Source organism: Pinus tabuliformis, chromosome 6, assembly GCF_031772625.1.
Source record: "Pinus tabuliformis cultivar Carrire ecotype Pingquan chromosome 6, CPIR1, whole genome shotgun sequence".
NCBI classification, from domain to species: Eukaryota; Viridiplantae; Streptophyta; class Pinopsida; order Pinales; family Pinaceae; genus Pinus; species Pinus tabuliformis.
Window position 1 is genome coordinate 1935435338 of NC_142292.1, and position 26576 is coordinate 1935461913.

Here is a 26576-nt window from a genome sequence, read left to right on the forward strand (position 1 = left end):
TAGAAATTTCTAAAATTAACATTTCTAGGTCCCTTCCTATTTATAGCAGTCCCTAGTCTATCTATAGGAAGTAAAATTAATTTTGGTCTTAACAACAGTTGGAAATATTAGTTAATTAATTTAGTTGAGTTAATTAGTTAAGGAAATTTGAATTTGAAGTCTTTGTGAGCATGCACATGAGTTGTCCCACTGATTGAGGAATTTATCCTTAATTTCCTCCACTGATTGAGGGAATAAGTATGAGTTCTATAATAAGAGAATCAGTTGACTTAGTTCTAACTAGTCAAGTCCAGTTAGATTATTTTAAAGAGTTGTTAAAATAATAAACTATAGTTTGTTAATGCTTGCATGCATGTGACAACTATTATTTTAGATAACTGAGAATTCACTCATGGATAACTGTTGCATGTCAGTTTTGTTAGAGACCCAGTTGAGATCAGATGTGGGACAATGTACTATCAAATGCTTGGATATTTCTAGTAAGTATTTCTTGCATGGAGAAGGATCTATTATAGGATATTGGAGGACTTGTGGCCTATATATTGAGGCCTGGGTAGTCCATGATTTTCATCTTCTGATTGAAGATCATCAGGATCTTCTGATTACAGAGAGAGCAGGATAGCTATTGAGCTAATTCCTTTTGTATGTTGAAGAGGATTTCCACTTGATTGATAATACAGTGTTGGGATTTTATGCTGGTGCTTTCTCTAGTGATATATTATGTGTTATGTGTGAATGATTTCTCTTGATCAGTTATGCATGTTTCTACTTGATGTTGTTCATGAATTTGATTATGCTTCCACTTAATGTTTTGTAGAATTAGAACAAGTATTATGCTTTAGGACATTGCAAATATTGGTTTGTTCTACAAGTGAAATTTCTACACTATTCACATACATACCAGAAATCCTTTCGGTAAGAACACCCCTTACCCAATATCCACTAAAATAAAATTAACCATTGTCATTGTATTTGTCTCATAAAGACAAATATCATTATGTAAATTTTACCTCAATATACCCCTAGATTGTGAGATATTTCCTCCCAAAGATCAAATGCCCTACCACAACATAAGGCTACCACGTGGCAGCCCATCATTGTCTTGTGTGGAATTTGGGCTCTTGAACCAATCAAAGTCAACCTTTTCTTCTAACTTGCACAGAGTTATTCATTGCATCTAACATAATCCAACAGTCATAAATTAACCATGTCATCATGATTCCCTTATCCTATCCCTCTGTATACCTCCTAAATGACATCTAGGAACCCATCATCCCATTCTTTACATGCCAACAATTCTTTGTATGCTCCTTTATTAATTGCCCCTTTGCATGCTCCTTTGTTAACCGTTAGGACCTTACTACCAGGCTTACATGTGAAGTGGGACTGTACGAATTACTCTATCGATTGGTCTACTGTTCCACCCTTGACTGCCACTGCAACCGATCCCACATCAACCCAATTATTTCATGCCAACACCTCCTTTTTTGCACCTCTTTTTTTTTCGAGGGTCAAAGTGTCAAATTGACCTAGCCGGTTGGACCCCCTCTCCACCAATTGGGTACATGATCTGCCAGCACGACATGACTTACGTCATCCCACATGTCTCCTCCCTATGCTTACAATTGACTCCTCCATTTAAACATCTAGGGTGAGTCCTCCAAGCCTTTGTGGACTGGTGGGTCTCACCTCCATGAGATACTATTTCTGATTGGCCCAAGTGGCTTCACTCTGAGTTGTAGGCCTAGCTATCTCGACACTCCATCAACCCTGCCATGCCATTATGCCACTACTTGTGAATGTTCATGGGTGAACTCATTAGACTGAATTGTCAAGTGGTCTAGTTCCTGACCAATAGCACAACTACAATAGTTCAGGCTCTACCACACACCCACCTCACATCATCCCGCAAGGCCTTTCCCAACACATTCGATCCTTAAGCCCTAATGTTCCTTTGGAGTAAGACTTCCAAGGAGACTTCAGGTTATTCCATCCCACCCTTATGTTCTTGATGCTTCCTAGTGCACCTCCTTTTATTGTTCTAGCTAAAATTCTTTCCCACATAGGCAGTGGGACACCCTTATGGCTAATGGTGTGATTGGCGAGTGGGCACACATCATATTTCCTGCATCATCTCGATGATTTATGTCAGTGCCTCCATTTACTACACATTTCAAATAATCGGGGTGGGGTCTCTCCCTCACATGCTCCCCATTCTAATTGGTGCAAGTGGTAGCTCCACCATACCATCCCACTTATCTTATCTCGACACTTTCAGTTGATCATCCCTTATGCCTCCAAGTTCATTTTAGTGTTCTAACATGTTAGGGGGTCTAGCTCTCACCAATTGTAGGACCATTGGGCTGGCATGTCAGTTAGATCATCCCGATTGATCCCATTAGCATGCAAAAAAAACCACTGGAGAAACCTTCCGGACCATGTCATTGTAACTTCATCCAATCACGTTCGAGGAAATGTTGGTCGCGCTAATGGAAAATCTCTAGGACTAGGGTTTTGACCGATTCAAGGATAAGGTTTCCTGAGCTTTCATTATAAGTTTAAGTCATTCCGCCTATGCTACAAAAATATTTCTCTTGAACTTGTCCATGGCCCAACTAGGGGAACCTTTCCTAGCCTTATGAAATGAGCCCGATTTAGTTACCAACATGTGTTGCAAAAGATTGCCTCAACTCCTCTTTGATTGATTCTCATTGGTCAATCTAACTAAGGTTCTACCACATAGGTTCAGTTAATATGAAGGACAACGTAGTCACTCATTGACAACAATGGCGAATATGGCTTCCTAATGACCCTTGTGGTGTTACCCCTCATGAGCTTGGGCAAAGGATTCTCCAATGAGTTTATGACCCTGAGATTTTTCCTATGTAGTAATAATGGATTTTGAGACATGACATCATAGGTACTCCTAAAACCACACTTGGCAATGGGCCTACAGTGAACTCCCGAAGGGCTCCACTTGTCTTGTCACATGCCAAGGGTTTCTAACTCTAAAGCAGGTTTGTAGGTGGCTCTATCGAACTATGAAAAAACTTCTATGGTGTTTCTAGCTATGAACTGAGGCTAGGAAAAGACACCTAGATTGTTGATAATACAAGGATGACTAAGCTTTCTAATAAGGGCTTTGGCTATTCTTATACTTAAAGAGAGAATGAATCTTCCAACAGTGAATCAATGCCTCCTATGTAGAATCATAAGGTTATAGTTAAGTGAATTATTATATGTGTGTAGCCATAGAACCTATTGAGTAAGAAGTCTCTTATGTAAACTTTTCATATTAGAAAAAGTGTCTCTGTGCCCAATTTTTCCAAGTTCTTAATCTAGATCTTTATGGATTCTTCCACTATTTGTATAATTTCATAATATCTTTGGGTTATTTAAATGTATGATGCTAGCATTGGTTGTTAAAAATTCATTACAAAATAGGTTTCCAATTTCGGGGTATTTCATAACGCTTGTTATCATGTAAACATTACATGTTTTATATTATGTAAATGTGTTAAAAATAACATCATTAAGCATTTCACTGAACACATCATTTCTATCCAAAATCACACACTTTCTCAACCCATTGAATAACATAATTCATATCATGGATACAATATTCATATGCATGATTTTTATCACAAAAGTAAGTGCCATTTCCAAACATAGGTGCAACCACACACTCATTGAATCAATAACACTATTACAGTACAGAAATCCAGAACCACTTCAACCAAAAATGCATCATGCATTCATTATCATTTTAAAAAGTATAGAAGAATACTTATCTTAGAATTTATGGGGCAAGTCTAGGACAAGGACTCTCCACCCAACCATAGACATTTGTATCCATAGTTACTTGTAACTATAACTTCTTAGCCAAAATCCAAATACTAAGGGGAATTTCTTGAGGGATTTGAACACTAGCTTCCTATTGATGCACGAAATCGAGTTGTCCACCTTCCTCATTCCTACTAGATGATTGCTGCAATATTTTCTAGCAAAAGGAGTCCAAAGGTTCTCCACCTCACCCCAAGGGCTCACACAATGATTCAACCCCTTTTCTAGGAATTTGAGATTCCACTACAAAAATAAGGTAATATACTAGAGGTCTTCAAGCACAACTTCCACTAGGTTTCTCCAAGATCGGCCTCTTCCTAAGATGTCCAGGGATCCAAATTCTACTAACTCAACCCACAACCTCTAGGGGGGCCAAGCTATTATAGGGCTCCAAAGATTCCATCCCAATTCCATCCCAATCCATAGCCTTCAAGGACCCAAGCTGTTACAGGGCTCCCGATACTTTGTCTCAACCCAAAACCTCTAGGGACCCAAATTTTATAGTGCTCTAGGGATCCTATCTAAACCCACATATCTTATCACAACCCACAACCCCCAGGTAACCCCAAGATGTTATAGGGCTCCAAAGACTAGTAGCTCAACCAAGAGCCTCTAGGGAACCAGATGACCAATCCCCTTCTCTTCACTTTAAGTCTTATCAGACCCTTACTGAATGTTCTCTTATGGATGCTCCAATTTTTTCCCTCTCTCCTTCTTCTAGCATCAGTTTGAATGCCATCTACCACCTCTTTTCCTTGTTTTCTAGGGATTCTTCATCCTCGTCCTCATTGCCTTACCTTGTCTTTGTTAATTTTTTTTAGGGCTATATTTTTCTTTGCTTTGATAATTTCATTTATATATTAACACATTAAATTCACCCATAACATCATAAAATTATTCATATTTACATCATTATTCAACAACATATGAAATTATAAAGAAATAATAATATCATCATCATCAATGCAATAGAGCATAAAGGAACAATAGAAGAACAATATTCACACATAGAGACACTAGGATTGGTCGGAGACAAGGGAAAGACCCACTCTGGGGGAAACCCTTTCAAATTATTCTTTATATTATATTGTCATTGAATGATTCAGTAAAATAGATTAAAGTGTTCCATCTCTTCATCCTATTGTAGCAGCTATAACCAACCTCCAAAATTTTTCCTTAGCTATGTTTTGGAGCTTCCCTACCAACTATCCTCAACAACATGTCTTGCACTGAGAAGTACTTATGCTTTAGTTGAGTTCCTGTGGCTCATCACCTTGTGTTTGCTAGCTTTTTCCCCTTCCACCCATAAGTTGACATATCGAGACTTGGTCATTAACTGGTGGTTGTTCTCACTTGAATAATTGTGCAGAACTGGACGACAACTAGCCTTGCTCTCCGTAATTGCACAAAGCATCAAGGCAGCCTGCTGATCTCCATAAATGTGCTCTGCAAGTGGGTGGTCTTGCCTTCGAAAATTGTGTAGATCATCCCATCACTAGGCTTTCTCTTAAAATTTGCGAAGATCTAGATGATATCCTTGGATTTAGTCTAGAAATTACACAGAGCCTGAGGGGCAGCTAGAACCACTAAGCCAAAAAATTGCACATAAGTCACTCCACGAATTGCAGTCCATTGCATGTACTCACAAATTGAACGGTTCCCTCTAGGACTGAGCAATATTAATTTGCATGCATGGGTTTCTTTCCTGAAAAATAAAAAAGAAAAAGGAAAAAAGCATCCCTAGATTTTAGGGATCCATTTATAGCAGCTCGGGGTTATATGCAAAAGTTATTTTAGAAACCTCCCACCAAGTGTCATTTTTCCTATATTTGTGGCATGTGCATCATAAGCCTTGATCTTATCAAAACTATTTATTCGACACTTCAGAGCTCATTATTCACTTCGATCTTGGAGCTCTGGTATCCCCCATTGCATCTAGGAGCATTCGACACACTCAACTCAACTTTTTCCGAGTAAGTCCGTCTTTCATGTCTTTTGCTACTTTTCTATCGCTTTTTGTATTTCAGTTTGTGTTAGTGTTGTTTTCTTGGTTTTTTTGAATGTTGATGTCGTTTTGTTGCATGTTAGCTTGTAGAAGGATTGTTTGAAGTTTTCACTGCATCTCACTGTTGTCGCATGCATGAAACTGTTTCCGCACTGACGGTCACCATTGCGGTGACTCACATCACACACTTTCTTTTTTTCCTATTTCCTGAATCTTGCACTCACTGGTTCCATGCATGTTCATTCACTCATGTCTCCACTCAGATTGGCACATGCATTCAGTCTTTACATGTTTTTAGTCACTCATCGGCGGGTCTAGGCTACATTTTCCCAGATCTTTCATTGCCTGACTTGCACTACACATTTCTAAGAGTGAATACCATGCCTTCCTCCTAGGAGTTGCATAGATTTTTCCCAACAATGGCCTCCCAGCTTGCTCTGGACAATTCTAAGAGGCAGTGCCTCATTGGCCCCCAGAATTACACAATGGAGTTTTACCAGGTTGCCATCGTACTGACTGAAACTGTGCATTATGCAGTTTCAGTCCTTAGTAGGCCAAGCTAGAATGTGCTCTATGTAGTTTCAGTAGTCAGTCAGCTCACTGACAATGTGGACTATGTTCTGCACAATTCTGGTAGTAGTCTCCTAGCCTCCTAGTGAAAATTGTGTAAATATTGTAGTCAATCACCAAGGTGTGTTGCATGTCAGTCCTCATGTTGTTTTGGTTTTCAACTGACAGTTTTCTTGCCATGAGTGTTGCTATGTCTCTAGGTTCCAAAGGTGTTCAATAGTCTCTCAGGAGTATAAGTACAATGGCTTCTAAGAGAGTAGGGTCAAAGGACACCATTGAGAGCACAACTAGAGAATCAGAGATGTGGTCGAGAAAGTGTCTATGAGCTTGCCCATCTATGAAGATACTAAGTTGTTCATAGAAAAGGAGATCAAGATGAAATGGTAGGACATCAATGAGATATTTTCAAGCACCTTTGAGGAGAATCGGGAGGACCGCAGAGTCTATGTCAACATATACAAGTCTGTTTTTTACCAAATTGCATGCAGGTATCCCGCATTTCCATGTGTGGACATGATCCACTAGATTGTCTCGCATATTAATCCAGAAAAAATGGTGTTGAGAAGTGTCAATGGAACAAAACTTCTACCTCAAGGTAAAGGAATTTAGGTGATGTATCACTTTCCGTATCCAGTGGTCATAATGGATGCACCCTTCACCAGACCCAGTAGCAGTGCAAACTCAAGAGACATCTTGAAGAGTTGGGTGAAAGAGCTAACCAAGTTCAGGACAACACCCAACCAAGTGTACCAGGCGAGGATACTACTGAAGGGTTATCAGCTCCTGGTCATATTTTCATGTTTCTTATATAGCCAAGAGAGCATAGAAACATTGTCGTAGAGTTGGGTGATTGCATTGGATCACCAGGCGAATGAAGGAAGACCTTTCAGTTGGTCTGACATGTTGGGTCTTCGGTTGAAGGAACAAGTAATAGAATCCCTAAATCCATCCAAGGGTCTGCAAGCAAACCTTTTCATATCCACTTACATAATCGATGCAATCTATGCATGTCAACAAATCCTAGGCTTGGGTTGGTAATGGACACCTTTAGAAACCTCTGTGCACAGTTACTGTAGATTTTTCTCTGAATGCAACTTCTGTGGAGTTATTACACAACTATCAGACCACTTTGTCACCCCAGTGTACAGGATGATCTATGATCAGGATCCACCTTGCATGTTGTAGGCATGGATGGAAGCATTGATTGACATAGTAGATTGGTATGCCTCACACCTTGGCAGCTTCATCCAGATGTATGGTGCAGAGAAGGCTCCACATGTTTTACCAAAGATTGCCATGGATAAGATGGTCATGCAAGAGGTTGCATACCACATCTTGATAGGGTCATTAGTGAGACTACATAGGAAGAAGAATGAATCTTGGTCCGCTCTTCCTTTGTGGATCGGGTTGTATGAGATCCAAAATCTCAAGCATGTTGAGGCTGAGACAGAGGAATTGAAGAGGTTCACCTTTGGTACTAGAAGATTTAATCCATATGACCCAAATTTCTTAGTGAATGAACATTGTGCGATAGTGTAGCACCCTTGGATCCAGAAGGTGTGTCATTGGCTTGATGAAGACCCATGGAGATACTGATATAACTTCACAAGGCTCAATGAACCAGTCATAATGGATGTACAAAGGTTAGCAGTGCAGAAGGTAGCGACATTGCAGAGAGCAACAACATTAGCAGTAGAGGGTAGCTGACCTTCACTTGACAAAGGCAAGAGGAAGGTTGCTAACATCACAAAGGTAGAGCAAAGTTGCAAGTTAAAACTAGATCTACTTGTGTTAAGAGTACCTTTGGATACTGAGGCAAAGAGACAATAGCGCAATAGGAGGATCGCGCAAAGGCAGAGGGAGAAGAAGAAATTGGAGGAAGAAGAAAAGGAGTTACAGGAGTTGAAGCAACAAATCAGGGAAGAACAAGAGTTGTGTAAAAGAGAGAAGGAAGCATAGAAGGAACAAGAATAGCAGGAGGTGCAACATGCACACAATGATGAAACTATGCCCATACAGGTTATTGATTCATCTGAACAACTGGCACATAGCAGATAGGTTTTTGTAATCACAGGAACAAGACTTTGCTCAGGAGATTGAAAAAATCCCAGAGTAGATGGATATGGATGTGGTTCAGCCAGAATTAGATCAAGAAATTGATCTCATGCCCTAGAATCAAGAGGTCACTCCACTAGCTTCACTAGATCTAGGAGTAGAGAAAGTCGCAAGTGATCAAGGAGATATTGAAATCCTTGAGGACAATCTGGAAGCAGATGTGCATAGCATATTGTTCAACGAATCACAACACAGATTTGTGTAGTCGCGCAGAGTGCCAACTCTGAATTTCCATGTATCTCCTACACAGTTTGAAGAATGAGTGATCATGTCCATTGTGTGCAACCATCCAACTGCATTGGCTGATGCTACCAAGGCATATGTCGAATCCACTAGCTCAAGTTTTAGATTCCTGATGTCTAAGAATGAGTGCATGGCTAAGGAGTTACAAGTGGCCAAGTAGGGAGAAGAGAAATTTGCAACATCCTCTAGAGCAGAGTTGAGGAAAGTGATAGTTAATGAAGTATCATCTCTCGAGATAGTCATGCAGAAGATGTACTATAGGTTCATCACCGTGCATAAGTCAGTTCTCCATCTTAATAGTTGGTAGGAGCACTATGCTAGGAGAGCACACATCTTTTCATATATACACACTGTTGTTGATCACACGTAGATATGGACAATAAGGTACAAGGGAGCCCCATTGCACTTTCTAAAGGTGATGAAGCTAAAGGAAATGGAGTTGAAGGCATGCATCTGGAGTCAGATCTAGAACTACGAGGAACTCTCACAGCTCATCACCAGCTTACAGGCTTCACATGCATGAGTGTTTAGGAGCATGGATGTCATTGTGGACATGAATGTGATCCCATCAATTGGTACACTCATCAAGGTAAAGAAAAAGAACCAAGTCCGACTAGAGCTAGACATGTACTTTGATCAATTGATGCACATATCCACTAGCGCAAACTTGCAAATGAGTGCAGACACTATGCACCAATGTGATTCTAGTATGACTGCACTCAAGACCATGATGTGCATGTTATCCGATGAGTTGGACAAAAGTTCCAAATAAGTGTACCCAGATGCAATGAAGCCAATAGTTCCCTTTTAGAAGGATGTCACCATAGAGTATGCATACACCATAACATGCTACCAAGCTTGGCATTAGTTTGCCACCATTGATCATCGAGAGGATGTCAAAGAGTTAGTATTCCCATAGTTTTCCGAGTCTTAGGGATGTCTTGTATGGCTTACTCAAGCCTATTTTTTCTCACATGGGTACATGTGCAGATTGTATTATATACATGTTGTAAAAGTGAAATACCAAGTGTCAACAGTAGAATGTAACAGACATGTGTAAGTTGAAGAGTCTTGAGGGTAGGTGAAGAGTCACAAAAGGGAATGTCAAGGTTCACCCCACCCTTCGCTATATATAGAACCTCATAACTCATTGTACATTATTTTTGGGAGCCAAGCTTCCTATACGTATAACTTAGAGAAAGCTTGGAGTGTATTGTAATGAGCCTTGGCTTCTCCATAGTGCAGAGCTAGTACATCTCTTTGGAGGAGCAGGTGGCAGTGATTGTAATGTTCCACTATTTAGGCTAGTGGTTTTCATGGTTGTATGTATGATTGGATCTTTCCCTCTTTTAATATAACAGAGCCCACATGTTTCATGCATATATTATTATTGTAGTTTAGTTATTCTGGTTACTCTAATGATGCATGTAGCTGCAATTTATGCATGTATATATGGACTATTCCATATGTGTTTGTATGAATCTTATTGAAGTGTGTTTCTGGTATAATCCATCACTTTGGATCGTCGACTATCCTTCTTTCCATCTCGTGGTGTCCTTTTTCTCGTGTGTTCCCTTTCAAGATGCGTACTATCACAAGTTTCTAAGGGGCACACTCTTCCCCCTTTCTGGGTGTTAGAGCCTTTCATGCACCTTCCTTGACTTGCTACAAGGTCACACCCTTGCTTCAAACAAGGAAATCTTACTTACCTCCGCCCACAATCACATTTAAGGTGATACCGTACTACCCACTGTTGGGACTCCTACTCCAAATGGTATAAGGTCTAGTTGGGACTTCTTACCAGGGAGAACCCCTAACATGTTGGCGGGTCTAGCACCGTCAACATTTCTGGTGCTAGAAGGAGGGCCAGATTACAAGATGAGTCCTCACATCCCATTTTGAATCTTCTCACATCTATCGTGGATATTGTTTTATTTAACCGTCCACAATGTTTTTCCTATGCACATTCCTTTGAAGTCATGAAGGAGTTTTTTTATCACTTTTCAGAACTCACGTATGATAGTGAAGGCGAAGTGGCATGGCCTAAGAACTTACATGAACTCCTTGCATTCTTGGGGAATAAGGAAGACTTTGATTTAGTATAGGCCAACATGATGCTTGCATACACACTTCGCAAATCCTCGGAACAATGATGCCGCAACCTGCCTCACAATTGAGTGCACTCATTTAAGAAAATCAGTGACCTAATCGAATTTGTTTTCCATCATTTTGATCCTAAACCTCTAGAAAAAAAAAATGTTGAAAAAACCAAAGGCCCTGCATGAATTTCCTATGGATTTTTGGAAGCACTTCCATCTACTCGTCTTTGAAGCTCTGAAAAGTCAGATGAAATTCCATCATCTCATTGGACAGATTTGAATATTGTTGTCATAAATCAATCTGTCCCAAGGTGAAGAAAAATTTCAAACCCTGCTTAGCATACTTTGGTGATGGAGCTATGCAATCACAAGCGGATACAGTGGCTGTCACAAGTGACTATCCACCTTCCCCTCATCAAACAAACTCCACCCCCGAGGAGTGATGAGGGAGAGTGTGTACACACAATCATTCAACTGGTACATGATTCCATCATCACTACTCTTAATTTCTATGTGATTTGGTTGGGAAGCGCATGGGTTGTCATATGCACTTGTTACCTCAACCTTTATATTCACATTCCATTGATCCTCTGTATTGTACTATCTTGTGTTCTTTCGTTCCGGTCTCTTCACATGTTGTGAATGAGGATCAAGCCATTGGCGGAGTTGTTTTTGCACAACCAACCTGTGGTATCATTTATGATGACTATGATTGGGAATCTAAGCATCAACCCCCATGAAGGATGACCTCCTTCTGTCTATGCCTCCTCCACTTTTTCCTAACATCTTTGATGATTCTACTGTCTCTGATTTTCCTTGTGTAAATCCATCCAAGGATGCATCTAGTTCCGATCATTCATAGAACGTACCCAATGTCGTTATCAGAGAGGACAAATTCTTCACTGAAAATCCACTTGATTTTTCATCCATGTTTTCTAGAAACACATAGGGTGAACATCCTTGCTTCTCATCTACCCCTCTATTTGATTCATTAGATCATGAGGGTGTCGATGAACTCATTGATTTTTCTAATTGTAGTTGTCATGATCTATTTATTCCTATATTAAATCACAATGTTGATTCAATCACTATTGATCTTTCAAAGCCACCTGTTTATGATGATTTATCTGTCAATGAAGTTGAAACCTCGCAGGATGTTGAGGCACTTCAGCCCGCGCTAATGGTTATGTCAAGTCCTCACTTTCCTGAGGTTAGTTTCACCTCCAATTAGGAAATTGTTGAAACACCCAAGGCTCCTCATCTCTCCTCTGTATGCATTGAAGATCAATCTAACACACCAATTTCACTTCCTCCACTAGAATCACATGATCCTATCACTCATGCATTGGAGGAACCATACAATGTAAGCACACTTGAAAGACATAAGTTGTCTCTTCTTCTCATTTTTTCTTTCCTATCACAGTCAAGAGAGTGCATATGATTATCGCCTGCATGCAGTGTATCCCAACACCATGGTAAGTCCATAGACTGCATGTCGTGTGCTTTCACTTTTTTCTTTTCTATGGATGCATTCAAACTCAGAGTGCATTTGTATTCATTGTTATATCTTTCATGTTTGTCAGTTCACCTAATTGTGTTTTTCTCGAACTATTCCTTCACCAACATGGGTCAACCAATGCATCGGTGGTAGCATTGGAAATATCACTTCACATGAGTAGAACCATGCACTGTTAGCTTAGGAGTAGGAGTAGTGTTTGCTTTATGTTTTGTTTTCTTGCATGCATGTTTTATTTCTTTCTTTGTTTATTTTCTTGCTTGCCTAATTTTCTTTCACATTTTATTCTACTCTTTTCTTCATTTCTTTGTTTTCTTGTTTATGTTTGTAGGTTAATTTCGCATGAAACCATGTGTGACTCTAAAGACAAGCAGGGTAATTACAAGAGGACTTGTACAACTATCAACATGTGGTTATCTGTTGTCCTATCTCTTTATGCAGAAAATGTTGCCTTCATTCAATGATACATCAATGGAAAATACATTCTGTTTGAAGTAAATCTTGGTGAAATCACAACACTTGCGTGCTAACTAGTACCACCTACTCTAGTTGGTTGTTTTCATTCAATCCTTGTCCGCTCAATCAAGTAGAGTAAGGTGAGGGGGGGAACCTTAACAAGTATATTAGAGGTATATAACACATAATTCTATGAAGGACCAACCTCTTCTTCTTTCAATAAATCGGGATCCATCTTCCGCCTCTAAAATAAATAAGTTCTTATGCACAGTTCTTGAAAAAATAAAAAAATAAAAATGTGATTTTTTTTTGAAAAAATGAAAAGGTTGAAAGAATAGAAAGGGTTACTGCACAAATACGTGATTCAATTAACTCTACTGGGATACTAACTAGGCTCACTGGCAGCAACGCATTCTTGTGTTCCTACATGACTCCACCGGGGTACTGTCGAGGTCTACTGGTAGAAGAGCAACACCAGAGATGAAACTTAAACTCTGAAAACCACATTACTTGTGCACCAATATACCCCTCATCCCCAATAAAAAATATAATTTGACTTGGCTTGGAATGTGTGTTAACTGATCAAGAGCATGGCAGGTGCTACATCTTTCACTCAAGCTAGTGTGGAAGCCACGATGATCTAAGAATTGAACAATACTTTTGGAGGATTTAGACTTGATTTTCACAAGAAAAGGTCCATTCAGAGAGCTGGAGTTCTACCAGTGTGTCTCCAAGTGTTGTAGTGGCTACAAACACCAACCAAATTTTTTCCTTAACTTCATTTTGGAGCCTCCCTACCAACCATCCTCAACAACATGTCTTGCACTAACAAGTACTTATGCTTCAGTTGAGTTTCTGTCGCTCATCATCTTGTGTTTGCTAGATTGTTTCCCTTCCACCCACAAGATGACATGCAGGGACTTTCTCATAAACTCGTTGTTGTGCCTAGTTAAATAATTGCATAGAACTGGAGGGAAACCAACCTTTCTCTCTAGAATTGCATGGAGCATCAAGGCAGTCTGCTGCGAAATGCGTAGAGAAAGCAGGAAACCTTCTCTCTAAAAGTTGTGTAGAGCATCTCATCACTAGGATTGCTCTCAAAATTTATGCAAATCTGGCTAACAACCTTGGCTTTATTCAAGAAATTGCATAGATCCTAAGGGGCAGCCAGAGCCATTCAGCCCAGAAACTGCATAGAAGTCACTCCAGGGATTGTATTCTGTTGCATGTGCTCCTAAGGTGACTGGTTCCCTTCAGGAAAAAGCAATATTAATTTGAATTCATGAGAATTTTTTTCCCGAAAAATCAAAAAGAAAAAAAAAAAACAAAAAACATCCCAATATTTTAAGGATCCATTTATAGTATCTAGGGGTTACATACAAAATCTATTTTAGAAACCTCCTGCTAAGTGTCGCTTTTCCTAGATTTGTGGCATGCACGTCATAAGCCTCGATCTTATCAAAAAAATTTATTTAATTCTTGAGAGATCATTATTCACTTTGATGTTGCAGCTCTGACATCCCCCATCGCATCTAGGAGCATTCGAGACACTCAACTCAACTTTTTCTAGGCAAGTTTGCTTTTCATGTCTTTTACTACTTTTCTGTCACTTTTTGCATTTCAATTTGTGTGAGTGTTGTTTTCTTGGTTATTTTGAACACATGTTGTCGTTTTAATACATGTTAGCTTGTAGAATAACTTTTTCAAGTTTTCATTGCATCTCACTATTGTCGCATGCATCCCACTATTTCTGCATTGACAGTCACCGTTATAGCGACTCGCTTCACACACTTTATTTTTTTCCCATTTATTGAATCCTACACTCATTTATTGCATGCATGTTCATTCACTCATGTCTGCATTTAGCTTCACACATCCATTCAGCCTTTACATGTTTTCAGTCACCTGTTGGTGGGTCTAGGCTGCCTTGGCACGGACCTTGCCTTTCCTAGCTTGCACTACGCATTTATGAGAGTGAAGGCCATTCCTTCCTCCCAAGAATTGCTTATATATTTCCAACACTAGCCTTCCAGGCTTGCTCTACGCAATTCTAAGAGGTAGTGCCCCATTGGCCCCCAGAATTGCACAATCTAGTTTTAACAGGTTGCAATCATGCTGACTGAAGCTGCACATTGTGCAGTTTCAATACTTAGAAGGCTAAGATGGACTGTACTCTACATAGTTTCAGTAGTCATTCAACTCACTGATAGTCCGGACTATGTTCTGCATAGTTCTGGCAGTCAATATCCCAGCCTCCCAATGAAAAGTATGCAAATCTTCTAGTGAGTCAGCTAGATGTGTTGCATGTCAATCCTCAAGTTGTTTTGGTTTTCAACTAACAGTTTGCTTGCCATGAGTGTTTCTCTATGTCTAGGTACCACAGGTGTTCAACAGTATCTCAATAGTACAGGTGTAATGCCATCCAAGAGAGCAGGGTCAAAGGACACCATTGAGAGTGCAACTGGAGATGTGGTTGGGAAAGTGTCTATGAGCTTGCCCATCTATGAAGATACTAAGTTTTTCATAGAAAAGTAGATCAAGTTGAAATGGAAGGAAATCAATGACATATTTTTAAGCATCTTCGAGGTGAATCTCAAAGACTGTAGAGTCTATGTCAACATACACAAGTTTGTGTTGTATCGGATTGCATGAAGGTATCTCATGTTTCCATGTGCGGACATATCCACTGGATTGTCTCACATAATGGTCCAAAGAGAATGGTGTTGAGTAGTGTCATTGGAACATAACTTGCTACCTTCAGGGCAAAGGACTTTCAGGCGATACATCACTTTCCATAGCCAGTGGTCACAATCGATGCACTCTTCACCAGTCCCAACAGTAGTGCAAACGCAAGAGATATATTGAAGAGCTGGGTGAAAGATCCAACCAAGTTCAGGACAAAACCAAACCAAGTGTGCAAGACGAGGATACTACGGAAGTATTATCAGCTCTTAGTCATATTTTCATTCCACTTATACAACCAAGAGAGCACAGAAAAATTCCCAGAAAGCTGGGTGATTACGTTGGATCAGCTAGCAAATGAAGGAAGACCTTTCAATTGATCTGACATTTTGACTCTCCAATTGAAGGAACAAGTAGCAAAAGCTCGACAACCATGCAATGGTTAACAAGCAAATCATTTCATGTATGCTTACGTACTTGATGCAATATATGCCCGTCAATTGTTCCCAAGCTTGGGTTGGGCATGGACACCTTCAAAAACCTCTATGCACACTTATTGTAGATTGTTCTCTGAATGCAGCTTCTGTGGAGTTATTATACAACTATCAGATCACTTTTCACCCTAGTGTAAAGGATGATCTTTGAGTAGGATCCACCTTGCAGGTTGTAGGCAGCAATGGAGGCATTGATTGACATATTAGATTGGTATGCCTAACCCCTTGGCACCTTCATTTGGATGTACATCGTGGAGAAAGCTCCCATGTTTTACCGAAGTTTTCCATGGATAATATGGGCATGCAAGAGGTTGCATACCACATCTCGATAGGGTTTTCAACGAGACTGCACATTAAGAAAAAGGAACCTTGGCCCGCTCTTCCTTTTTTATTGGGTTGTATGAGATCAAGAATCTCAAGCATGTTGAGGTCGAGAAGGAGGAATTTAGGAGGTTCACCTTCAGCACCAGAAGTTTTAATCCATATGACCTGCATTTCTTAGTGAAGGAACATTGTGTGAGAGTGTATCATCGTTGGATCCACGAGGCATGTCATTGGCCTGAGGAAAACCCATGGAGATACTACTATAAATTGTCAAGGCTCAATGAAATGGGCAGAATGGTTGTGGAGTGGTTAGCAGTGCAGGAGGCAGCAACATCTTAGAGAGAAGCAACATCAACAACATAGAACAACAAACCTATGCTTGAAAAAGGAAAGAGGAAGGTTGCTGACAATGTAGAGGCAGAGAAAATTTGCAAGTTCAAAGTAGATCCACTTGTGTTAAGAGCATCTTTGGAGATTGAGGCAAAGAGGCGACAAGACGACAAGAGGATCACACAAAGGCAGAGGTAGAAGCAAAAGCTGGAAGAAGCGGAATAGTAGTTCTAGGAGTTGAAGCAGCAACACAGGGAATAATAAGAGTTGCGTAAAAGAGAGAAGGATGCATAACGGGAACATGAACAATAGGAGGCGCAACATGCGCACACTGATGAAACTGTTCCCATACAGGTTACTAATTCATCCAAACAGCTGGCACATAGTAGACAAGGTGAGCAGTTATAGGAACAAGAATTTCCTCAGGAGATTGAATAGATGCTAGAGAAAATGGACATGCATGTGGTTTAGTCAAGGAGCTACTAAAATCCTTGAGGACAATCTAAGAGAATATGTGCACAACATATCATTCGATGAATCACATTACGGAGTTGTGCAATCACACAGAGTGCCCGCTCCAGATGTCCATGTATCTCCTGCAAAGTTTGAAAAATGAGTGATCATGTTTGATGTGCGAAAACATTCAACTACATTGGTTGATGCTACCAAGGCATATGCCAAAACTACTAGCTCAAGTGTTAGATTCTTAATAGCTGAGAATGAGTGCATGGATAAGTTACAAGTGACCAAGTAGGGAGAAGAGCAAGTTACAAAATCTACCAGAGCAGATTTGAGGAAAGCGATACTTGATGAAGTATCATCTCTTGCGATAGTCATGCAGAAGTTGTACTTCAGGTTTGTCACTATGCATAAGTCAATTTTCCATCTTAACGGTTGGAAGCAGCATTGTGCTAGGAGAGCATGCATCTTGTCAGATATACACACTACTGTCGACCACATGCTGATATGGACAATGAGGTACAAGGGAGCCCCATTTCACTTGCCAAAGATGATGAAGCCAAAGGCAATGGAGTTGAAGGAACACATCCAGATTCAGATCCAGAAGTACAAGGAACTCCCATAGCTCATCACCATCTAAGAGGCTTCACATGCGTGAGTATTCAGGAGCATGAATGTAATTATGCACATGCATGTGATCCCATCCATTAGCACACTCATCGAGGTGAAGACAAAGAACCAAGTCCGACTGGAGTTGGACATGTACTTTGATCAGTTGATGCGCATAGCCACTAGCGCAGAATTGCAGATGAGCACATATACTATGCATTAGTATGTTGCTGGTCTGGCTACACTCAAGACCATGATGTGCATGTTATCTGACGAGCTGGACAGAGGTGCAAAATCAGTGTACTTGGATGCAATGAAGGCAATAGTTGACTTTCAGAAGGATGTCACTGTTAGTGTCAGTATATGCATACTTCCATCAGGGATCAAATATTCTATTTGCATTTTCATTGTAGGTGTCTCATACTAAAATTTATGATCATTCACTAGGTCATGTCTTCAATGGTCCACTGATGGTTGTCTTCTTCTCAGAAAATCAATTTTTCCCTCATGAGGTACATTTTCTGACCCATCTCCATCTTGCATTCAGTTATGGTTTCGGTTATGTTATTTCCAGAATCAAGGCAGTCATGTTTCCATTAGGTCTTAGGGTTCATTTCCAAGGTCAAAAGCATAGTTTCAGTGTAAATAAATGGCAACAAAGGTGTGAGGAAGACCAATAAACAAATAGTGATTGGTAGCAAGTCATGGTTATTGTACAAAGTTCTTATTTCACTAATTTAATTTTCATCTCAAAAACATGCTTTTGAGATGAAAACAATATATTTTAGTTTGTTCATATTTTTTATGTAATTCAAGTCATTTTATGTAATAATTGTTCCCATAAGTTGCTCAAGCATTTCTCCTTGCTATAAGAATTGAGCCATTGAAGAAATTGGCTCAATCAAAGCATCATCCACCTAAAAAAGAGATAAAGAAAAAGAAGCATCAAACAAAGATTTGAAGGCAAAGTAAAAAGTTACAAAACATTATAAAGTGGGTTTTTTCTAAGGAAAAATCAAACTCATTCTCTATATAAGACTTCAAAAGAATTTTTCAAACTTCATCATGCTCATTTTACAAAAAGAGAAAAAAGGAGTTGCAGCGAATTGGTGGGCGAAGAAACCTTGGGTGTTGTGCATAGCGCAAGGAGCGCTATGCACAGGGTAAAGTTGTCGGGCACTATGCATAGAGAAGGTAGTGTTGCGCATACAACCAGAGTGCTGCGCATAGAGCCTGTGTGACTATGTATTTTTGCATGGCACTGCACATACAACAGGGCACTACGCACCTATACACGATGTTGCGCATAGGGCCAACAACTGTCAAAACCATCCTAACAACCATCCAAATCGCTCCTTTGCTAGCTAGAGCCTCAAGCAAGGTTTCTAAATCTTCAAGCTCAAAAACATGGATAAAGAGGATAAATATTATGAGGAGGTGGAAAACAGTGGTAGTGAAAACATGGAAGATGAACCTCAATATTAGAGAAAGCCATATTAGGAAGGCAGAATTATCAGAGAGGAACCATCAAATATCAGAGAGTTAGAGGCTTCCCCTATGATTGTCTCTTATTTCAGGCATCTATGATGTTATGAGTTTTGTGAGCAAGTTCAAAGAGTTCAACATCATCCTGAGCTCATCAAGCTTTTTGTAGCAAATCCCCATGATAACAAGGTAACTCTTGCCTAGGTGACATTTACAGTTTCCTCCCCCATCATTTTTTATGCTACAAGGATTCCAAATGTGGGTGAAAAATGGTATAAAGCACAATATTTGGATGAGCACTACTATGACCCATACATCAAATCCAAGTACAGGAATGAAAAGAAAAGGACCTATCCTTTTAGGTTCCTTCACAACAAGTATGCCCCTATGATGAGCATCATTATGAAGTATTTTACACGTGGGGCAGATTTTCCAGATTATACACCTATCATATTAGGATTCTTATGCACTTAACAAGAGTTAAAATTTTGAACATCTCATACTTCTTATTTAGGAAAATTGAGAAGATGACCTACATTGTACAGAAAAGGCCATACCCCCAATAGATGAATAGCATTTATCACTATTGCTTGATTAAGATTATTGGTGCTACATCATCTCAACCTCCTCAACATCTCCTGGGATACATTTATTGTGAATGACATCTTCAATGGTCCTTAGATTCCTCCACCGGTGCTTCAAGAAGAAGAAAGGCCTTCAAAGTAAAGAAATGTAAGAAGGCTAAAGAGACTAAAGTTGTTGAGAAGCTAGAAACCTACAAAACATATCAGAGAGGGCCTACAAAGTTGTTTGCAACAGATAGGCAAGTGTTTACTCCACCTAATGTGGAAGGGGCCTTGCCTTCTTCATCATCTCATAGGAAAATTCTTGCTCCACAAACTATGGAAGGGGCTTTGCCTTCTTCATCAACGCAACAGGTACTGTTAGCCTCCTGCTGCAGCAGGTTAAGCATCTTTCATGATCGACAGTTTTACATGCCAAATATGTCGTGCTATGGATGCTGCAATGCTCCATATTTGCTACAGATGGCCAAAAAGTATCCACAAGAGTAGGATGGTCTAAGGGCCACTGCTGTGTTCCAATTTTGATAAAGCAATCCATTTTTGGGTTGAGGCAGTTTTTTCAGTTGGAGGTACTCAGGCTGGAGTTCACTAACATATTTTTTTCTCATCACCCTTATTATGTAACTCCCTATTAGTTTTTCCCTCCCCCTATTAAAATCATGTATATAAATCCCCCTATGTAAATACCCCTCCCTGGAATTATAGCCATACTTTCTACTAAGTCCGGGAAATCTCAGTCCATCTGGGACTGTTTTTAGCCCATCCGAGTCATTGAGCAACTAGTTTGACATCTGGTGAGCTAGCAACCTCTCCCTTAACCCTAAAAACCCCCAAAAAACCCACATTCTGCCCTTAACACAAAGTTCATGCGCATAAACATTAACCTGCGCCTTTATTTAACCCCGCAAACCCGTTTTCCTAAGTCTATAACCCGCCGCGCATATTAAATTCGGAATATTCTTGTGAATATTCCCGCCCGTTAACCCCCTATCCCGTCGCGTCCGCCGCCAGCCGTCCGATCCACAGCCCCGCAGATCTACGGCTGGCGGGCATCCTTATCCCCGACGTGCCCGGCCTTTAACGTCCGGGAGTTCGGCGGTTTTGCCGCCGTACTCCCGCCACGCGTCAGGCGCCGGGTTGTGGCGGAGCCCCTCCCTCCGAAACCGCCATCCCCCATAAGCGGTGCGCCACATACCGCTTACCGCCTGGTGACGTCACCAGCCCACGTCACCCCCCTTGTACAGTCACCCGATGAGTCATCCGCCTGCGTGGCCTCCTGCCACGTGTCCCGTCACCATACCTGCCACGTCATCATCCGTATGAGATGACGTCATGCTGACGTCACCCGCTGTACAATGCTGACGTCATCAACCCTTTTTGGACGCAGAGGCACGAAAGTCGCACTTCGGAGCCCTGGAATCGAATTCTGAGGCAGCGCAAATCGCTCATCGCAAGATTTTTTGGGCCGAAATGGAGAATCTTCATGGAATCTTTAAGGAATCTTCGCTCCAGGCAGCCCCAGGAAGCCCGAAAAGGCGCAGAAATGATCCGTTTTCTTCACAGAGAATACCAAAATGATCAGAAGACAATTCCAAATGATACAGAGGCCGAACAGCGGCCATTTACTGATGATTAGATACGTAGCATAGCAGATCAGCTGCCCAGATTTTTTCAGAGAGTATTAGTGGAAGAAAGGACGCCAGAAAGAATCAATCATGATTTTTTAGGGGCTCGAGGCACCTGAACATTGAGGAAGCCCCCAGAAAATCAAATCGATAAGCATCAGCCCATCCTTGCTTTCAAATCACCGTCAAGACATTTAAGGCACCAGGACAGCAAGAAAGCATAAACCCATACCCATTTATTGCAGAAAGCACTGCAGCAAGCCACCAAGGACATCATCATTCATTCAGTTTTGACACATCGGCCCTGAGCACGGCCCGAGACATTCTTTGCATTTATTTCTAGATAGGATTAGGTCAAGTAGTCATTTTTATGACCTAATTAGGTCAAGATGTAATAAAGGAACTCTGCAGAGAGTTTTGCCCTATATATACCACCCTCTGTATAGTTTTAAGGGTTGGTCAATTGATAATTTTCGCTAGAGACTCGTTGTGTATACCTGAATTTTTCTGTAATCAAAGATTGCTTAAAGCTTGGAGAGCGAACTGTCTGTTGTTGATGAATGTGTTGAAGAGTTGAAGATGGAATTCCTGCGCTACGACCTGAAGCAATAAGTGCCTCTTATCTTTGTTTATGTGTTTGCCATTATCTAAATAGCAGGAAAAAAGAATAGCCTAGAATTAGTTTAAATACTCTCTATGCTCAATTCCTGTTGTTTCTTGATGTTTTCTTCTGAATGAATTGGTTATGAACATTGAATTCCTTCTGGCTCATGTTTACCCCAGTTCACCTGTGCTGGCCAATTATCTAGGGATTCTTAACTGCTCCTAGGTAGCGCCTTGTTGTTTCCTCTGCTAATCTGTTGGAGAGATTCTTAACTGCCTCTCTTTCTTTAGCATTCTTGCCATCCCTTGAAACCTAAAAGTTGCTTCTGCTTCAGTTATCTTGCTCCATTTTCCCCTCACTGTTATTAAGGAAAGACAGCAGCAGTTCCCCCTCCTCGACTCCACGCCCAATGGTTTGAAACATTCAGACTATACTCAACCTCTCTACCTGAAAGTGTCAGTTTTCCCACCAAAACTCAATCAAAACCCTTGTGCATCATAACTAGCCTAAAATCACCCCCTTCAACAAAGCTAAATCATAAAGAGAGAGCCCTCTCTGACTGCAGGCAGGCTAGGGCCTGCAGTCCAAAGTTGGTTTGTGGTTACCTCGGCTGTATCCCTTTAGGAGTCAAAAGGGACAACCTGAGTGATAACATAATGGCGACTCAACTGGGGACATGAATCATGTGTCTATTAATGTGAATCCTCAATTTTGACCAGTTCGCCTCGTTTTCTGGAGAAATTCTTCCTTGTCTTCAGGGTTTTTCATGTTCAGCTCTGATTTGTGATGGTGGACAGAGATCAGGCACTTCAAGGTTACATCATCAACCTGGCGACTCCACACCATCCTCATAATAAAGACTCCGCTGGAGAAATGAACCCGAAGGAATTATATAAGCAGATTAGGCTCTTGATTTGGATGATCATCCAAGAGACCATGTTCTTTCTCTTGCACCAAATTTTGCTGTGCATATTGTACTTTAAAAGCGATTTTATGTCAGAGTTTTGTGTTTTTCCTTTGGAAAAGATTGTTGAAAAGCCTCCTTGCGCATCAGAGCAGCAACTTTCAAATGCTGTTGAAGATCATCATATAGTCAAGGAGGAACCAAAAATAGAGTCCAGTCTTCTAGTTCCTGTACATACTCCCGTGCCTTGTAAAGTTCCTGAAAGATATAAGCCGCTCATTTTGCCTCCTGTGCTTGGTCCCCTGCCGGCAAATCATCCTGAATATCTCCCTAGATTTGATGGAGAGAATGGCACTACTGCCCAGAAACATATCCAGGCTTTTGAAGATTATCTTAATACATTTGAAGTGGAAGATGAAGATGTCAGTCTTAGACTATTTGCCCTTTCTTTGCAAAGCGAAGCTAGGACTTGGTTTAAAGCGTTGCCTGAGGCGAGCATCTCTAAGTTTCAGCAGTGTGCTAAGCTTTTCCTTGATAGATGGATGATCAGAGGTAATCTCTTCTTGCTGATCGAAGAATATAATCATTTAGAAAGGCATCCAGATGAATCTGTTCAACAATTTTCAGACAGATTCAATCAAGTTTATCAACCCATGCCTCTAAATATAAGACCTCCCCTTGATCTAGCTCTATTGCAATATCCTAGAGCATTTGACACAGAAATGGAATTCTGTCTGAGAGAAAGATGCCTGTCCACCTTGAAACAGATGCAGGACATAGCTGTGGACGTGGAAGCAAATCTAAGAAGAAGGGAGGAACAGCGCAAAGCAGAGCAAGAAGAAAGATTTCATAGTGTGCTACAAAAGACAGAGGAAATGATGCAGCTGATCACAATGAAAGTAGAAAGTTCAGAGCACCAGAACAGATCTGTTTCACAACAGGAAAGTAGTGACATTCACGAACAAACCTGCCACAAAACAGATGACATATTCATCCAGCCATACATGATGGAGCAGACTCCTGATATACTGTGTGAATATAATAGCTCCTCTTCTTTCAACTGTCTGCCCAAGGATGATCTGTATGATGAGGATTATGAGCCTAATGACCAAATCAGCCTTGCAGAGGAATCAGATCCTATTTTGGCAGGAAGCAGTGTTCAGGTTCAGCAACCTGAACCTAATGATCAGCGTGCCCGTCTTAGCTATGAAGAAAAGGAGGAAAACGCAGAGTGTGCCGATTTCAGTGAAGGAACTTTACCCTTTTGTTTTGAATCTTTCCAATTTATCAAGGATAACTATCATGCTATATATGATCAAGCGTCACCACCTGTTGCTATTGACCGTCTGGAGATTAATCAAGATACTGTTCCAAAGGTATCGCCTCTAGTTCTGCAGCCCCAAAGAGCCATTGAATATCAGATTGAGGAGGACCCAGAAGCAGAAGCATATGACCAGATGATCCAAGTGGATCCCCTGCCTCTTTGTTCTCAGCCATCTAAATTATTCAAAGAAGAAGAAGACCAGCAGCCCGCACAGATCAGTCCGGCCCTATTCGAGCCAGATTGTAATAAATTACAAGCACCTCTGCAAGTACCGAATGACCTATCCGCTGGCAGGCAAAATAATGAAAGAGATCAGTGCACGACGCCATCAACAGGCTGCAAGGCTCAGTATCGAGTTTTCAATGATCTCCCGACTCCAAGGCATGGTAGTGATCCTGAACCTTTGTACAGTTCTTTAATTCAGCCAAAAAATTGTATATATATGTTGCAGGACAGTTTTGTACAGTATTTAAACACCGCAAAGGAGGTCAGTAGCTTCCTGATCTTCTCAAAGATTGATAAAGCCATAACAAATTGCAAAATCTCTTTTGGTGTCACTAGCAAGCATAAGCAGCAAAGCCCACTCATGTTATTATTACTTAAGTGGCTGCATTGGTTATTTCACTTCACCTAACAGCAAAGTAAGTGTTGGTTAGGGTAGGTAGGTAGGTAGGATCAATAAGGCAGCCAGCCAAGAGAAATTTGCAGAACACAGTAACAGTTGAATACAAGGCAGTCTGACCTGCTGTTCTTGACTTTTCACAAGGAAAAGCCATCCCCAAGTGGAGCCACTGTTAGCCTCCTGCTGCAGCAGGTTAATCATCTTTCATGATCGACAGTTTTACATGCCAAATATGTCGTGCTATGCATGCTGCAATGCTCCATATTTGCTACAGATGGCCAAAAAGTATCCACAAGAGTAGGCTGGTCTAAGGGCCACTGTTGTGTTCCAATTTTGATAAAGCAATCCATTTTTGGGTTGAGGCAGTTTTTTCAGTTGGAGGTACTCAGGCTGGAGTTCACTAACATCTTTTTTTCTCATCACCCTTATTATGTAACTCCCTATTAGTTTTTCCCTCCCCCTATTAAAATCATGTATATAAATCCCCCTATGTAAATACCCCTCCTTGGCATTATAGCCATACTTTCTACTAAGTCCGGGAAATCTCAGTCCATCTGGGACTGTTTTTAACCCATCCGAGTCATTGAGGAACTAGTTTGACATCTGGTGAGCTAGCAACCTCTCGCTTAACCCTAAAAAACCCCAAAAAACCCACATTCCACCCTTAACCCAAAGTTCCTGCGCATAAACATTAACCCGCGCCTTTATTTAACCCCGCAAACCCGTTTTCCTAAGTATATAACCCGCCGCGCATATTAAATTCGAAATATTCTTGCGAATATTCCCGCCCGTTAACCCCCTATCCCGTCGCGTCCGCCGCCAGCCATCCGATCCACAACCCCGCAGATCTACGGCTGGCGGGCATCCTTATCCCCGACGCGCCCGGCCTTTAACGTCCGGGAGTTCAGCGGTTTTGTCGCCGTACTCCCGCCACGTGTCAGGCGCTGGGTTGTGGCGGAGCCCCTCCCTCCGAAACCGCCATCCCCCATAAGCGGTGCGCCACATACTGCTTACCGCCCGGTGACGTCACCAGCCCACGTCACCCCTGCACAGTCAACAGCCCACGTCACCCCCCTTGTACAGTCACCCGATGAGTCATCCGCCTGCGTGGCCTCCTGCCACATCACTGCCACGTGTCCCGCCACCGTACCTGCCACGTCATCGTCCGTACGAGATGACGTCATGCTAACGTCACCCGCCGTACAATGCTGACGTCATCAGCCCTTTTTGGACGCAGAGGCGCGAAAGTCGCACTTCGGAGCCCCGGAATCGAATTCTGAGGCAGTTTTGCAGGCTTTTTTGGGCTGAAATGGAGAATCTTCAAGGAATCTTTAAGGAATCTTCACTCCAGGCAGCCCTAGGAAGCCCGAAAAGGCGCAGAAATGATCCGTTTTCTTCACAGAGAAGACAATTCCAGATGATACAGAGGCCGAACAGTGGCCATTTACTGGTGATTAGACACGCAGCACAGCAGATCAGCAGCCCAGATTTTGTCAGAGAGTATTAGTGGAAGAAAGGATGCTAGAAAGAATCAGTCATGATTTTTTAGGGGCTCGAGGCACCTGAACATTGATGAAGCCCCCAGAAAATCAAATCGATAAGCATCAGCCCATCCTTGCTTTCAAATCACCGTCAAGACATTTAAGGCACCAGGACAGCAAGAAAGCATAAACCCATACCCAT